Genomic DNA, 10,098 nt, shown 5'->3' on the forward strand with positions numbered 1-10,098 from the left:
GCAACCACGTACAAACAATTATTGGGTATGTTGCCATTTGTCAAACTGGAAAGATTTACATTTGTTGATATAGTAACGTTGCCATTTGTCAATCCTTGTAACACTGCGGTTTGTCAAAATATGCAGCTAGAAATCATTAGCACTATCTAATTTTTGCAACTAAAATTTAGTAATTAAGCATAGATTTCATTCATAGATTAAGCAATCATTCTTAATTTATACAAGCAGTTCAACTCGACAGCTGAACCAACCAAACTTCTCCCCAATTGTTGCCAACCACGTATTGAAATAGCTAGTTCAACTATATATACTAGCTAATTTTAAGTACGTTGTATAGTTCGACCACACATCTATAGTCAGATGAACTGAACAAAATAACCCCTAAATACTACAACTACCACGGAGGGGCTTTGTGCTACTTCTGGCAGCCTCTCCTCTGCCGAGCGCGCTCACCCGCTTAGTAAGAGGCAGAGGAGGAGGAGGAGCCTACCGACGAGATGGACAAATGCAATACGGTGCCTGCCGCTGCTGCATGTTCAGCAACGCTCGCCAGCTCGAACGCCCACTGCAGCTCCAGATGATCCCTCTCGAAGCGGTCGGACTACTCGTAGATCTCCTGATTCCTCGCCTCTATGTCGGCATGTGTTGCGGCCACGGCTGCGGTAAGGCTCTTTGCATGCTCGATGAGGCGCTCTCCTCCTCCCGCAGGAACTCGATGTAGCGCGCAAGGTCGTTGATGCATGTGCGGGCCTCCACCTCCGCCTCCCGCCTTCGGGCCGTGGTGGTGGAGCGGGTGATAATCCCAGCGGTCGAAGGTGGGCTGGCGGCATGACGGCCGACAATGGGATGGCAGCCACAACCACCACCTCCCGCCTTCGGGCAACGGTGGCGGAGCGGGTGATGGCCACGGTGGCCGGCAGTCGGGTGGCGGCCACGACGGCCACCTCCCACCTTTGGGCCATGGCGGCGGAACAGGTGATGGACCTGGCTTTCGATGGTGGTGTGGCGGCAACGGCGGCCGGCAACAGCTGCCGACGGGCAGCGGCGACGGAGCGTGTCGTGGGTGTTCCGCATACACCCAACAGGGACGCCACACGCACTACACTATGCCGGGGACTGCGCCGCCGCCACGGTGTAGCCTCCCAGTGATACATCTCCATCGTATCTACTTTTCCAAACACTTTTGCCCTCGTTTTGGACTCTAACTTGCATGATTTGAATGGAACTAACCCGGACTGACGTTGTTTTCAGCAGAATTGCCATGGTGTTATTTTTGTGCAGAAATAAAAGTTCTCAGAATGACCTGAAAATCAACGGAGAATATTTTTGGAATATATAAAAAATACTGGCGAAAGAATCAAGGCCAGGGGGCCACACCCTATCCACGACGGTGGGGGCGCGCCTACCCCCTGGGCGCGCCCCCTGCCTCGTGGGCCCCTTGGTGCTCCACCGACCTCAACTCCAACTCTATATATTCACGTTCGAGGAGAAAAAAATCAGAGAGAAGGATTCATTGCGTTTTACGATATGGAGCCGCTGCCAAGCCCTAATCTCTCTCGGGAGGGCTGATCTGGAGTCTGTTCGGGGCTCCAGAGAGGGGAATCTGTCGCCATCGTCATCATCAACCTTCCTCCATCACCAATTTCATGATGCTCACCGCCGTGCGTGAGTAATTCCATCATAGGCTTGCTGGACGGTGATGGGTTGGATGAGATTTATCATGTAATCGAGTTAGTTTTGTTAGGGTTTGATCCCTAGTATCCATTATGTTCTGAGATTGATGTTGCTATGACTCTGCTATGCTTAATGCTTGTCACTAGGGCCTGAGTGCCATGATTTCAGATCTGAACCTATTATGTTTTCATGAATATATGTGAGTTCTTGATCCTATCTTGCAAGTCTATAGTCACCTATTATGTGTTATGATCCGTTAACCCTGAAGTGACAATAATCGGGATACTTACCGGTGATGATCGTAGTTTGAGGAGTTCATGTATTCACTAAGTGTTAATGCTTTGGTCCGGTACTCTATTAAAAGGAGGCCTTAATATCCCTTAGTTTCCAATAGGACCCCGCTGCCACGGGAGGGTAGGACAAAAGATGGCATGCAAGTTCTTTTCCATAAGCACGTATGACTATATTCGGAATACATGCCTACATTACATTGATGAACTGGAGCTAGTTCTGTGTCACCCTATGTTATAACTGTTGCATGAGGAATCGCATCCGACATAATTATCCATCACTGATCCATTGCCTACGAGCTTTTCACATATTGATATTTGCTTAGTTACTTTTTTGTTGCCACTGTTACAATCACTACAAAACTGCTACTACTACTTTTGCCACTGTTACCGTTACTTCCATACTACTTTGCTACTAAATACTTTGCTACAGATATTAAGTATTTCTGGTGTGGTTGAATTGACAACTCAACTGTTAATACTTGAGAATATTCTTTGGCTCCCCTTGTGTCGAATCAATAAATTTGGGTTGAATATTGTACCCTCAAAAATTGTTGCGATCCCCTATACTTGTGGGTTATCAAGACTATTTTCTGGCGCCGTTGCCGGGGAGCATAGCTCAATTCTTTGAGCCACTTGGGATTTATATCTATTGATCACTATGAAGAACTTGAAAGATGAAAGAACCAAGACTTTTCCCTCAACTACGAGGGGAGGTAAGGAACTGCCATCTAGCTCTGCACTTGATTCACCTTCTGTTTTGAGTAAACTTGCGACACATAAACCTGCTTCTGCTATTCATTCTGCTATGTCGCATGTTATTGATGATGGCACTTCTGCTTTGCATGATACTTATGATGAAACTACTTCTACGCTTGATAATACTGTGCCACTAGGTGAATTTCTTGATGAACAACTTGCTAGGGTTAGAGAGAATGAAATTATTGAAACTGATAATATTGATGAAAGTGATGATGAAGATTGTCCCCCTAGGTACGAATTGCCTGTTCTGCCTGAGGGTTATGTTATGGATGAAGAAACTGCTAGATGATTTTTAGCTTGCAATGATAGATATGATCTTAAGAAATTATTAGCTAATCTTAAAGAAAAATCTTTGAATGCTAGAATGAAATATGACCCTGCTTTTGCTACTTCACATATCTGTATTTCTGATAAGGATTATGATTTCTTTGTAGATCCTGAGATAATTACTTTGGTTGAATCTGATCCTTTTTATGGCTATGAATCTGAAACTGTTGTGGCACATCCTACTAAACTGAATGATATAGCCACCCTGTTCACAAATGACGAGAAAACTCGCTATTACTTTATCCTTAAGTTATTTCCGTTCTCATTAAAGGGTAATGCTAAAACATGGTTTAATTCTCTTGATCCTGGTTGTGTGCGTAGCCCCAGGATATGATTTATTACTTCTCTGCTAAATATTTCCCCGCTCATAAGAAACAAGCTACCTTAAGGGAAATATATAATTTTGTGCAAATTGAAGAAGAGAGTCTCCCACAAGCTTGGGGGAGGCTTCTCCAATTACTTAATGCTTTGCCTGATCATCCTCTCAAGAAAAATGAAATACTTGATATCTTTTATAATGGACTAACTGATGCTTCCAGAGACCATCTGGTTAGTTGTGCTGGTTGTGTTTTCAGGGAAAGAACTGTTGATCAAGCTGAATTGCTATTGAATAATATGTTGAGTAATGAAAATGATTGGAGACTTCCTGAACCAACTCCTAAGCTAACTCCGAAGAAAAGGGGTATTCTATTTCTCAGTCCTGAAGATATGCAAGAGGCAAAGCAATCTATGAAATAAAATGGTATTAAAGTTGAAGATGTTAAGAATTTACCACCTATTGAAGAAATACATGGTCTTGATAACCCGACACAGGTAGTAAAGGTAAATTCTCTCTATAGATTTGATGAAGGTGATATTCCTCATTATAAGTCTGCTAGCCAATGCTTAGATGAGTTAGATAATTTTATTGTTAAACAAGAAAACTTCAATGTTTATGTTTGTAGACAATTGAAACACAATGCTTATACAATTGAACACTTGAGTGATTATATGTCTAGAGTTAAAGGTGAACTTAAACTTATTAGTAAACATGCTTCTATGGTTACCACTCAAGTAGAACAAGTACTTAAGGCTCAGAATGATTTTCTCAATGAATTAAATAATAAGAAAAATGATAATGTCATTAGAGTTGTGACTAGAGGGGATAAAATGACTCAGGAACCTTTGTATCCTGAGGGCCACCCTAAGAGAATTGAGCAAGATTCTCAGAGAGCTAATGTTGATGCACCTAGTTCTTCTAAGAAGAAGAAAAAGAAAAATGATAGGACTTTGCATGCTTCTAGTGAACCTGTTGTAGACACACCTGAGAATCCCAATGATATTTCTATTTTTGATGATGAAACACAATCTGGTAATGAACATGAACCTAGTGATGATGTTAATAATGATGCTCATGTTGATACTCAACCTAGCGATAACAATGATGTAGAGATTGAACCTGCTATTGATCTTGATAACCCACAATCAAAGAATCAACATTATGATAAGAGAGACTTTGTTGCTAGGAAGCACGGTAAACAAAGAGAACCATGGGTTCAGAAACCCATGCCTTTTCCTCCTAAATCATCCAAGAAAAAGGATGATGAGGATTTTGAGCCCTTTGCTGAAATGATTAGACCTATCTTTTTGCGTATGCGTTTGACTGATATGCTTAAAATGAACCCTTATGCTAAGTACATGAAAGATATTGTCACAAATAAAAGAAAGATACCGGAAGCTGAAATTTCCACCATGCTTGCTAATTATACTTTTAAAGGTGGAATACCAAAGAAACTAGGAGATCCAGGAGTACCAACTATACCATGCTTCATCAAAAGAAACTATGTTAAAACTGCTTTATGTGATCTTGGAGTCGGTGTTAGTGTTATGCCTCTCTCTTTATATAGTAGACTTGATTTGAATAAGTTGACACCTACTGAAATATCTTTGCAAATGGCTGATAAATCAACTGCTATACATGTCGGTATTTGTGAGGATGTGCCTGTTGTGGTTGCAAATGTTACTATTTTAACGGACTTTGTTATTCTTGATATTCCCGAGGACGATAGTATGTCTATTATTCTTGGTAGACTCTTTCTGAATACTGCAAGGGCTGATATTGATTGCAACAGAGGCAATGTCACTTTTCATGTTAATGCTAATGAGCATACGGTACACTTTCCAAGGAAACAACCTCAAGTCCATAGTATCAATTCTATTGGAAAAATTTCAACGATTATTATTGGAGGTTATGAATTTCCTCTTCCTACTATCAAGAAGAAATATGATATTCTTATTGTTGGGGATGTGCATATCCCCGTTGAGGTAACCTAGTGTTATTCAAAATTTCTCCGGTTTCATGTTATTCGGAAAGAGTTTGTTAGCAAGACTTGATCAACCTTGTTAGTGGATTCCTTTTGATGAGCATGAGATGGATGAAGTTAGAAAACACAACTCTCTTTACCCTCTTTTTACTTTCTGCTATTTAGATTTAGTAAAGCAAAAATAGTATTTTCTGTCTATTTTCTGAATTATCCTTGCAATAAAAAATACCCTGAAAATAAAAGTTCTCCAAATGCCCTAAAAATTTAATATGATTTTTTCTAGAATAATTAAGAATTATTGGCACCGAGAACACACCAGGGGGCCTCACCATGTGCCCACGAGGGTGGAGGGCGCGCCCACCCTCCTGGGGCGCGCCCCCTGCCTCATGGACCCCATGTGGGCCCTCTCCACTTAGTCTTGCACCCACACACTTCGGCTTCCTCCAGTAAAAATCATCCACCAGCTCAAACCCGAGTTTTAATCTCCTTGCTGAAAGCTCCATTCACAAAACTGCTTTGGGGGATTGTTATTTGTTATGTGACTCCTCCAATGGTCCAATTAGTTTTTGTTCTAGTGTTTTATTTATGGACACTACTAGGCAGCGGCGCACCGGCCCAAAGTTGGGCAGGTCGCCAGCAGGCCATTCGATTTGGCAAGCCATAGGCGCACGATTGTGTCTTCTTCGCTCAGACGTGCGCATTACCCTTCTCCCTCCTTTTCTTCCGCGACGAGGAGAAAACCGTTCCCTGCCCCCGCCGCACCGGCTGATCTTCGTGTCCACCCTCCCACGGAGGTCGCTGCTCTCGCCGCGGATCGGAGTTCCCCATGGATGGCGCTCGCAACCTCACCATCGCCGTTGACGCATCATCCCGTCATTCACGACCCTCGTCGTCATTGGTTGTAGCCTCGCCATTGCAGCTTGCAACCTCATCGCCGTCGTAGCCATGGTTCCAACATTCCAAATCGCTAGTTCCAACACCCTTAGTTGTCGGTCGAAGCTTTCCTCGTGACCACTTGCATCTTTCGTCAACGCCCAGCCGCAGCCTCGTCGTTGCAGCTTGCAACCTCATCGTCGTAGCCTCGCCGTCGTAGCCATGTTTCCAACATTCCAAATCGCTGGTTCCAACACCCTCAGTTTCCGGTCGAAGCTTTTCTCGTGTTCGCTTGCATCTTTCGTCAACGCCCAGCCGCAGCTTCGCCGTCATCCCCGTAGTTTTCTGTCATCATGGTTGAAGCTTTTTGTGACTTCGGTTGAAGCTTTTCGTGACGCTGGTTGTAGCTTTTTTCTATGGCACTGGCCGGTCCCAGCATTTGGTGTCACTGGTGGAAGCTTTTTGCGGCGGCGCTGGTAGCTTCCTGGAACACAGTTGTAACATCACAGGTGCCACTTGGTGTTTGCAGCTCCGGTGAGATGCCTTAGCAAATGCCGGTTGCAGCTTCTCGTTAGTTGGTCCCAGCAAAATTCGCTGGTGGTCACCACTTTCTTGCCGATCGGTTGCAGCTTCAAAGGCCAGCCGGTTGCGGAAATGCCGACTGGTTCATAACTTCTGTCCCCGCCCTGGTTGCAACAATGGCGGTGGTCATCTCCAGCACCTGTAGATCACCGCTGTCCGCTCTCAATGACGACGCTCACCACGGCCATGGTCAGCGGCGAGAGCGCTGGTCCACGGGAGCGTCTCACGGCCGGGTCTCCGGTCAGTTGCAGCGAAGGCGGTGGTCGTCTCCAACGCCTGTAGATCACCAGTGCCTGTCTCAAGTCTCGACAGTGGTCGTTGGTGGCAGCGCTGGTTCAGGGGTGCGTAGCGATGCAGGCGAAGAGTTTTTTTGAGACAAGTGCAGGCGAAGAGGCGAGTGGACGCGAAGAGGAGAACGAAGGGATAAGAGGTGGGGAGGAAGATTCAGTTAAAGAAAAACATGTTGACGATAGCATGAATCGTTGCGTGATCTAAGCGCGTGCGTACGACCGGCGGAGCATTTTAGTCGGCCTACCGGCTACAAGCATTTCCCTTTATTTATTGCAAATTTTTGCTTCTTAGGTGACCCTGTTCTTGAACTTGCATGTCAAATTTATGTGGTCAAAAGTAGTTTTATTGCATGATATGGCCCCTAGGCACTTGTAGGAGTAGTTGCTATCAATTTTGTTGAGTTTGGTTCACTTTTATTTTGAGTTACTAAAAATTTCAGAAATTTTTCACAGGAAATGATGAAGAGATTGTTGAGGGGCTCTTCGAGCCGAAGCTCGAAGGATAAGCAAAGTGAAGGGAATAAGAAGCCCAAATATAATCTCCCTCGCACTATGGAGGTTCGGCCGTGCGAATGGCCTTGTGATGAGTTCTTGAGAGCAGCTGGGATTTATGAGGACTTTTATTACTTGGCTGAGAATGCAGGCCTCGTCGACTTCCTCCGTGACCAGCACGAACAGTATCTCCTCCTCACTAATATTTTCATGCAAAAATTTTACTTTCATGCTAAGAAATCACCACCTTCAGTGGAATTTCATTTATATGATGAGGTTAAGGAGATGTCACTATATGATTTTTGCCGGGTATGTAAGATACCCTTTGAGGGCAGCATAGAGGAACCACATTGTAATGATGAGGAGGGATTTATTGATATGATTGCTGTAGGGAAACGAGGAAAGTTTCCGATGCAAGAATTACTAGCATACATTTTCCTATTCTACGTTACTTTGCAATATTTGCTAGTAGATGTTTAATTGGTCGCGGGAACAATGGAAACCTTAGTGCCCCTGATATTGTTATTTTGCGCCATGCTTTGTTCCGTGATACCACTTTTAGTTTAGGCGCTATTGTTGCTAAACGGTTAAATTTGAAGAAGATGATGCCTCCTATTTTTCTAGATTATAAGAGTATGGTAGCACATGATTTTATTGTTAAGAATAAGAAGAAGATGCTTAAATATAGACTGATATTTGATAAAAATTACTTTGAGACTATTACCTTGCCTGCTCCCTTTGTTTAACTTGTTTTCTGGCATGTACCTTGTTTTGCTGGAGGCCGTTCATGCATACCGGAGCCTGATATCAGCTCCAGAGCCTGAGCCGGAGCCACCACTTGATCCTCACCGTCAGTCTGTTTATCAGTGGGATCCAGAGGAGATCTCCAACCAGTGGCACCCTGAGGACACTCCTCCATACACTGGAGAGGGCAGCTTTAAGCCGTGGCCATAGACCAACTTAGGCCAAAAGCCTAAGCTTGGGGGAGTACATATTTCTCACTGACATTACATTCATGTTCACACACTCATGCCAGTTGTTGGTGCTCATACTTTTTCATTGTACTATCCATGCTAGTTTATTTTCTTTTCTAGCATTCTTCTTCTGTGTTTGAAAAACCTTAATAAAAACCAAAAAAATTAGTGGTAGCTTTTAGCTAGTTTACTTTCCATGCTTGTAGTAGTAGTAATTAAAAAGAAAATCCAAAAAGATTTCTCGTTCTTCTTTTGCTTGTTGGGAGCTTTCCCGTGTAAATAGTTGTATTTCTTTTCTTTGGGGGTCGAGAGGAGAAGAACTTAATGAAAATGTTGAGTGGCTCTTATATGCATTATTGTTGATCTAACAAAGAGCCCATATTACCTTGTCTTCTCCCTTGAATTGAATGCTTGCAGATTCTAGCTTAGTCCAATGCACACACACTACTATTATTATCCACACCGTTCGGTTGTGCAAGTGAAAGGCAATAATGACGATATATGATGGACTGATTGAGACGAGAGAAGCTGGTATGAACTTGACCTCTCTTATTTTTGTAAATATGATTAGTTCATCGTTCCTGATTCAGCCTATTATGAATGAAACATGTTTGCAATGACAATTACAGATTATAGTTGCTCATGCCATGCTTAATTTGCTAGGAGTTTATAATGGTTTACCTTGAGTGCCAACATGCTATTAAAATGGTTGTGATGTGGTATGGTAGGGTGGTATCCTCCTTTGAACGATTTGAGTGGCTTGACTTGGCACATGTTCACACATGTAGTTGAAACAAAATCAACATAGCCTTCACGATATTTATCTTCATGGTGAATTATATCCTACTCAAGCTTGCATTCAGTGTTGATTAATTTTAATGCATGTTCATGATTGTTCTCGCTCTCTAGTTGGTCACTTCCGAGTCTCTTTCTAGCCTTCACTTGTACTAAGCGGGAATAGTGCTTGTGCATCCAATTCCATAAACCCCAAAGTTATTCCATATGAGTCCACCATACCTTCCTATATGCGTTATCTACCTGCCGTTCCAAGTAAATTTGTATGTGCCAAACTCTAAACCTTCAAATGAAATTTTGTTTTGTATGCTCGAATAGCTCATGTATCAACTAGGTTTGTCGATATCTTCCATGCTAGGCGGGTTATTCTCAAGAGGAGTGGACTCCGCTCCTCACTCACGAGAAAATGGCTGGTAACCGGGATGCCCAGTCCCATGCTCAAATCAAATCAAAATAATTGCAAACAAAACTCCCCTAGGATTGTTGTTAGTTGGAGGCACCCGTTGTTTTGGACAAGCCATGGATTGATGTTTGTTGGCGGTAGGGGGAGTATAAACTTTACCATTCCGCTTGGGAACCGCCTATAATGTGTGTAGCATGGAAGATATCGAGATCTCTCGGTTGTTATGTTGACAATGAAAGTATACCACTCAAAATATTATTCATCTCTATTTCAAAATCGAGCTCTGGCACCTCTACAAATCCCTGCTTCCCTCTAAGAAGAGCCTGTCTATTT

This window comes from Triticum dicoccoides, chromosome 5A (assembly GCF_002162155.2).
Source record: "Triticum dicoccoides isolate Atlit2015 ecotype Zavitan chromosome 5A, WEW_v2.0, whole genome shotgun sequence".
NCBI classification, from domain to species: Eukaryota; Viridiplantae; Streptophyta; class Magnoliopsida; order Poales; family Poaceae; genus Triticum; species Triticum dicoccoides.